Here is a 7,947-nt window from a genome sequence, read left to right as displayed (position 1 = left end):
CCATCGTTCATTTCAGTAATCTTCCCAGTTACAATTATTCAGCTTTAGCAATCAGTTCAACAATCAAACAAAGCAACTTCAAGGTGAGTTTATTCTTAAATCTACCACTACTGCCAAAGTCTCCTTCATTAGTTAAGCAATGGCAGTTTCAATTCATTTCAGTTATTGTACAATACGTTCAACCTCCAACAACAAGCAATCAGTTCAAACATTTGAGGTAATTCACAATCCCAAATAATCTTTCAGTTCGCATTCATATCAGAGGCATAATCATATTTCACATGACATGAATAACAATAGAAAAACTCATGCTTTTCACCTTACTGCACTCTAGAGCAACAAGCTTGAGAATCTCCCTCCTTAACAACTAGAACTAGAGAAGAATAGAAGAGTGGAACTTAGCTTTTAGTAAGGGAGGGGCTGGCTGCCCAAGGGGCAGCGAACCACCTACTGCTGAACGGGAAAAGAAGACGGGCGGCGAACTCTCGTCGTCTTGCCTGCATCGGAATAACAGCAGCGGCGCGGTGAGAGGCGTAGGCCTTCTTACTCCAGTCGCCGGAGGAGAGAATCGCCGGAGGCAGCAAGCTTCTCCCCACCACCCGCCGAATCTGGAGAAGCGACGGTAGAAAACGGACTGAATTTCCAGAACGGAAAGAATAAGGAGACTGACCGGTTTCAGGGACTGGAGTAGAATTCGCTCGACCACGACGGAGTTTCTGTTAGCGTCGGAACTAGGCGCAGGAACAGCTGACGCCGGCAAGATCAGGAGGTTTGGCCGAGAGAGAGAACGGTTGGCGCCGACTGATTTCATGATTGAGACGAGGAGAGAGATGAGTGCGGCCAGCGCCGGCTGAATCGCTGGATTCCGGCCGAAGGAGCAACAGCGGTGTTCCAGATTCTAGGGCTCGATTTTGGGTTCCACTGTTGGAGAGAAGGAACGATGCCGGGCGGAAGCTGAACGATGCCGGGCAGAAGCTGAACGACGTCGGGGAAGGAAGACCAATCGGATTTGGGGAAGAAAACCCGATTTGAAACTTCAGGGCATATTAGAGCTTTCGATCCCCTCCATGTTAGAAACAGGGAGAAAGAGAGGCAGGTGCAACCGGCGCCGGCTGATTCGCCGGATTTCAGACAAAGAGTCGGCAGCGGCGAAGATTTCTAGGATTCAAGACTCGATTGGCTCGTCGCTGCCACTTCGCTGGGAGTCGAGATCGAAAGAGAGAGAGAGCCGACGATTGAGGCGGCTTATCGTCGTCTCTCCGGCGAGCTTCCGCGGCGGCGGATTTCTGAGGGAGAAGAGGCGTGAGTATGAGAGAGAGAGAGAGGACCGAGAGTTTTGAGAAAGAGGGAGAGGAGCGGTCCTTGAGATTAGAAAAAGGAACCGAGACTTGAGGTGAAAATGGGCCTTGATCTTTTAATTTTGGACCTCATTTTTTTTTCAGTTGGGCCAGTCTTATTATTTTACTGATGGGCTCTATTTTTTTTAAAGAGTAGGGCTGGATGATTTATTTCATTCGGGCTTTTAATTATTTTAAAGTTTGGGCTTCAATTGTTTTAAAAGAATTGGGCTGAGATATAGTTATTAATGAACTATTATTCCAAATCCCAATTATATTGTTTGGGCTCGAATTGTTTTAATTATTTTGGGCCAATGACTTTTAAGATTGGCTTTAATTCTTTTAAAAGATTGGGCTCGAATTGTTCTAAGTTTGGGCTAATGTGAAGTTGTGCTAAACTTTTTATTCCATGTTCCAAATAAATTCATCGGGCCTGATTATTTCTTCATGGGACCGATTTTATTTGAATAAGTAAGCTAGATTAATTCTTTTCAGCCCACGTTAATATGGACTTCTCCATTATTTTAAATTATGCTGCTACGACGCTTAAATTCGAGCCATTCATGAATAATTATCAGGCTGCCTTGTTGAGCCTCTTAATTATTGAGCTTATATTATTGTTTCCTTAAGGCCAAATTATTATTTTGAGCTGCCATTATTTATTTGAGTTAAGCTACTCGTTTTATTTAATTAATTGGCTACACTCTTTTGAGCCTATTAATTATTTGAGATTACGTTAGTAATTATGTTTCTATCGAAAAGCCCGATAATTTCTATGAGGTCACACCTCGATTAAAGTCGAGTTAGTCCTTTTTCAATCAAGTACAAAGGCGAGATTTATTTCACGACTAGAATATTCCGATGAGGAAGAAAGAATCACAGCTTTATTCGACCACGTTATATGAGAATTAGTTAAATCTATTAACGTGGATTAATTCCCGATTATCGCTCAGAAAATTAGTACATGCATACCAGATTCATGCATAGTTAAATTACGCTTTCTCATTTATTAAGAATTTTCCTCGAGGCAATGTCTTATTTTATATTCTCGTGATTAAGGTCAAGCGCGAGAGTAAGAACTACACAAGGAGTTAGAGTACCTTAGCAAAACTTTGCTATCAGGTGGGCAATTTCTTACGCGTAAATAAAATGTTATGCAAGTGTTATGCTTTAAAATGCAAATTGGATCTTCAAGTGTGGTATGCTTTATTACGCTTAAATGAGTTAAGTTTTATTATGCTGCACGTTAAATGATTTACGCTATGCTGTTTATACTATTTACGCCCTATGTAATTTACGCTTGATTACGTTTATTTACGCTTGAATGCTTTACGCTGATAAGTTTATACTTATGTTTGATGCTTGCGTCTGTTGGGGGAGGCCTTCCTCAACAGTACGATGCCGTGTCCGTTGAGGAGGGCCTTCCTCACGGCGCGATGCCCGTGTCCGCTGAGAGAGGCCTCTCTCGCGGCGCGATGCCAGTATGCCAGTGTTACAGCGTCTATTGGGGGAGGCCTCCCTCAATAGTACGATGCCGTGACCGCTGAGGGAGGCTCTCCCTCACGGTGCGATGCCCGTGTTCGTTGGGGAAGGCCTTCTCCACGACACGATGTTTGTTAATGAAGATTGATGATGAAGAATGCCCTTATGCTATTTATGAATTTGAAAATGTTTAATGAGCAAAGGATATGAAAGAAACTCATGCCTCTTATGCGATATTGTGAAATTGTTAATGATGTTATGTTATATGCTTGGCAACTGCCCACTAAGTACTCTTGTACTTAGCCCTTCGATGTTTATGTTTGTGCAGGTTGAGCTGTGATGGGCGATGAAGTGTTGTTGCTGAGTGGAGTTTTTGTCGAACCTAAAGTAGGCTCAGAAAGGATACATGTCTTCATACATGTATCTCAGTTATGCTTTCCGCTGTAAACACTGATTATTTCAGTTACGCCTTCCGTTGCAAACTCTGATAAAGTTTTACTCAAGCCTCTAACGATGCCTTTTTCCTTTTAAGGAATATAACGCGTATACAAGTTCTTTGAGTACCCTTTTTATGTGAACTATGCCTTTTTCCTTTTTAAGGAATATTTCATGCATATTCAAACTCTTTGAGTATTCTTTTATGCACCCCTTTCTAAACCCGCTTCTTAATTTCCCTTCCCCAGTCATGGTTTTCCCGGATTAATTATCCTTAATTAAGGCCGATCGTGACAGAGTGGTATCAGAGCAGTTCGTTTGCTCTGAGCCTAAGAGTTTATTTAAGCCAAACTTAGAATGGATCACTAAAGTGTCTAGAGTTCAATCGACAAAGCTCAGCACTTCATCGCATCACACTCAACGAAGCAGAATGGTAAGCTCTTCCAAGTTTTAAGTTAATGTTTACGAAAAGTGAGAATTATCGTAATAACAAAGTGAGAAACTGTCAATAGCTTTGTTATGTTGTTATTGAATGAAATGATTTACGCAAGTACGATTAAGTATGCCTATGGAATGAATCCCTATGAACATAGAGCTATTAAGATATGAGATCACCACTACGACAGAACATAGAAGCAAACATAGAAGAAATTAGATTGTATCTTTTGGTGGCTATAGTGAAGGCAGCAAGATAAGTGATGCATATAGAATAATTTTTAAGCTCATGATTTTATAGCCACTATAAATCTCCATGACTTATGTTTAAGTATCCAATTTAGATGATGTGATATTATATGCTTAAGAATTTTTATGACTCATGGATTTGAGATGCTAAGGACCCTTAAAGCTTACTACATCAATGTTGTCATTGGAGTCTTGACTTGTTTACAAGTTAGAATAAGTTGACCTTTACAAGAATTCTTTAGAGGTTTGTATTAGATTATGCTAGAGTGTACTAATTGACACATCCCTGCTATCAGAATGCCGCCTAAGATAGGACGCCCTGCGAGAAACAATAACAATCGCAGAAACCGTAACGATGTACCCGAAGAACCACAAGATGCTCGAGGACATAACCCATCCCCTCCGCCCCCGACTAGGAGAGTCGAAGAACTCTTTTTAAGGCATAACCCACCTACGTTTGACGGAACGAGTGAACCGGCTGAAGCTGAGATTTGGGTGCGTGCAATGGAGCGCATTTTCAACTTCCTACGTTGTACTGATGAGGAGCGCCTATCTTGCGTCTCATTCCAGCTAACAGGATCGGCTGACTTCTGGTGGAAAGCACGACGAAAAATTCTGACACCTGAACAATGGGCAAGTTATACTTGGGAAGATTTTAAGACAGGATTATATGATAAATATATTCCGAAAAGCTATAGGAAGAAGAAAGAAGCTGAGTTCTACGAGTTAAAGCAAGGAAAGAAATCTGTGGTTGAATACGACAAGGAATTCTGCAACCTGTCGAGGTTTGCTCCGCAACAAGTGGACACAGATGAGAAGATGGCAGAGAAATTTTGTGCCGGTCTACGATACGAAATTAAGATGGCTCTAGCAAGCCACGGAGGACTCTCATACACGGATTCTCTGAACAGGGCACTTGACATTGAAGCTGCAATGCCGTCAGACAAGTCAGCCCCACCGTTGATCTCAACGCCAAATGATTCACCAGTAGCCTCACATACTCTCAAAGGGAAGCGCAAGTGGGACAACAACGAAGACAATATCAATCAGACTAGTAAGAAAGTGTGGCAAGAAAAGGAACGGGCCGAACAGTTTATTCAACCAAGGTACGAGGCACAGACTAATCTCGAGCCAACTGGAGGTAACCAAGGTCAGAAAGGAATTTCACCTTGCCCAAATTGCGGTAAGATGCATAGGGGTATCTGTCGGGCTGGAACTAACGGTTGTTACAATTGTGGCCAAAAAGGTCACTACTCCACGCAATGCCCCAACAGACAACGAGGTTCAGCAATTGGGAACACCCACACCCCCTTGCCAGCAATACGTGGACACTTGCGAAATCAGCCTCAATCACATCAGTGAAAATCTTATGGAGACATCGCAGACAAGAGAAGTTACGCGGGAACTTGAAGACAAGATGAAGGAAAAATACCCCGAACTATTTTAGCAGAGATATGCAAATTTCGGGACGAAATTTTTGTTAAGAGGGGTAGTATGTAGTAGCCCGCTCTTTTAATTATGATTAAAACTAGTAAATGCAATTTTTATAAATGAATCCAGTTTATGGTCCTATTTTTTTTTTATCAGAAACGAAGTTATTATTTTAGCTTTATACTTTTATAAGTATGAGAAAAACGCGACGAGGATTATTGAGCCATTCAATAATTATTATTTTCAAGTTATAACTGACTTAGCAAAGTCATGTTATTTATTAATCGAAAAACAAAAGCATTTATATTTTATTAGTGCTACTAGAAGTCGAGGAATTATTCTGACTGCAACGCAGATTAAATCTACGGATTTAATTTAAGTTATATTACAGTTTATCAAGTTAGCAGGCAAGGAAAAAGATATCAAGCAAGATACAGAAATGCGATGATTGAAAATCGAAGCCAGTATTTATTTACAGTTCACAGATTACAGGCTAGTTCCCAGCTTGGGGAAAATCGTCTAGTATATTACAAAAGCTGTAGACTCTACGTGGCCTACTCAGCCACCAACTCCACTCAACATATATCTATGAGACCTACGCACTAGCCAAGTGCGCCACCATCTTTTGCTTTCCTCCCTCAGCCAACCACCACCACTATCTCCAATCTTTTAAACTTTACAGCCAACCACCACCTTCATGGCTTTTTAAATTCAGCAAACAAAACTAATCATTTCATTTTCTTTGAGAAGTTTACCTGCATTAAACGAGAACCATCGTTCATTTCAGTAATCTTCCCAGTTACAATTATTCAGCTTTAGCAATCAGTTCAACAATCAAACAAAGCAACTTCAAGGTGAGTTTATTCTTAAATCTACCACTACTGCCAAAGTCTCCTTCATTAGTTAAGCAATGGCAGTTTCAATTCATTTCAGTTATTGTACAATACGTTCAACCTCCAACAACAAGCAATCAGTTCAAACATTTGAGGTAATTCACAATCCCAAATAATCTTTCAGTTCGCATTCATATCAGAGGCATAATCATATTTCACATGACATGAATAACAATAGAAAAACTCATGCTTTTTACCTTACTGCACTCTAGAGCAACAAGCTTGAGAATCTCCCTCCTTAACAACTAGAACTAGAGAAGAATAGAAGAGTGGAACTTAGCTTTTAGTAAGGGAGGGGCTGGCTGCCCAAGGGGCAGCGAACCACCTACTGCTGAACGGGAAAAGAAGACGGGCGGCGAACTCTCGTCGTCTTGCCTGCATCGGAATAACAGCAGCGGCGCGGTGAGAGGCGTAGGCCTTCTTACTCCAGTCGCCGGAGGAGAGAATCGCCGGAGGCAGCAAGCTTCTCCCCACCACCCGCCGAATCTGGAGAAGCGACGGTAGAAAACGGACTGAATTTCCAGAACGGAAAGAATAAGGAGACTGACCGGTTTCAGGGACTGGAGTAGAATTCGCTCGACCACGACGGAGTTTCTGTTAGCAGTCGGAACTAGGCGCAGGAACAGCTGACGCCGGCAAGATCAGGAGGTTTGGCCGAGAGAGAGAACGGTTGGCGCCGACTGATTTCATGATTGAGACGAGGAGAGAGATGAGTGCGGCCAGCGCCGGCTGAATCGCTGGATTCCGGCCGAAGGAGCAACAGCGGTGTTCCAGATTCTAGGGCTCGATTTTGGGTTCCACTGTTGGAGAGAAGGAACGATGCCGGGCGGAAGCTGAACGATGCCGGGCAGAAGCTGAACGACGTCGGGGAAGGAAGACCAATCGGATTTAGGGAAGAAAACCCGATTTGAAACTTCAGGGCATATTTAGAGCTTTCGATCCCCTCCATGTTAGAAACGGGGAGAAAGAGAGGCAGGTGCAACCGGCGCCGGCTGATTCGCCGGATTTCAGACAAAGAGTCGGCAGCGGTGAAGATTTCTAGGATTCAAGACTCGATTGGCTCGTCGCTGCCACTTCGCTGGGAGTCGAGATCGAAAGAGAGAGAGAGCCGACGATTGAGGCGGCTTATCATCGTCTCTCCGGCGAGCTTCCGCGGCGGCGGATTTCTGAGGGAGAAGAGGCATGAGTATGAGAGAGAGAGAGAGGACCGAGAGTTTTGAGAAAGAGGGAGAGGAGCGGTCCTTGAGATTAGAAAAAGGAACCGAGACTTGAGGTGAAAATGGGCCTTGATCTTTTAATTTTGGACCTCATTTTTTTTTCAGTTGGGCCAGTCTTATTATTTTACTGATGGGCTCTATTTTTTTTAAAGAGTTGGGCTGGATGATTTATTTCATTTGGGCTTTTAATTATTTTAAAGTTTGGGCTTCAATTGTTTTAAAAGAATTGGGCTGAAATATAGTTATTAATGAACTATTATTCCAAATCCCAATTATATTGTTTGGGCTTGAATTGTTTTAATTATTTTTGGCCAATGACTTTTAAGATGGGCTTTAATTCTTTTAAAAGATTGGGCTCGAATTGTTCTAAGTTTGGGCTAATGTGAAGTTGTGATAAACTTTGTATTCCATGTTCCAAATAAATTCATCGGGCCTGTTTATTTCTTCATGGGACCGATTTTATTTGAA

General features: G+C 42.2%; 1 long non-coding RNA gene across 1 annotated transcript; it reads left to right on the top strand.

The window, feature by feature from the left end:
• LOC131006483 (uncharacterized) lies at positions 1–3,391 on the top strand. The gene is made up of 3 exons (XR_009095542.1): positions 1–217; positions 2,397–2,459; positions 3,148–3,391. It is a non-coding gene; the product is annotated as an uncharacterized LOC131006483 (long non-coding RNA).
• The last annotated feature ends 4,556 nt before the right edge of the window (positions 3,392–7,947 follow it).

The sequence above is a fragment of the Salvia miltiorrhiza genome, chromosome 1 (assembly GCF_028751815.1).
Source record: "Salvia miltiorrhiza cultivar Shanhuang (shh) chromosome 1, IMPLAD_Smil_shh, whole genome shotgun sequence".
Classification (NCBI taxonomy): Eukaryota; Viridiplantae; Streptophyta; class Magnoliopsida; order Lamiales; family Lamiaceae; genus Salvia; species Salvia miltiorrhiza.
The sequence above is the reverse complement of the archived record's forward strand: the minus strand, read 5'-3'. Positions and strand labels throughout refer to the sequence as shown.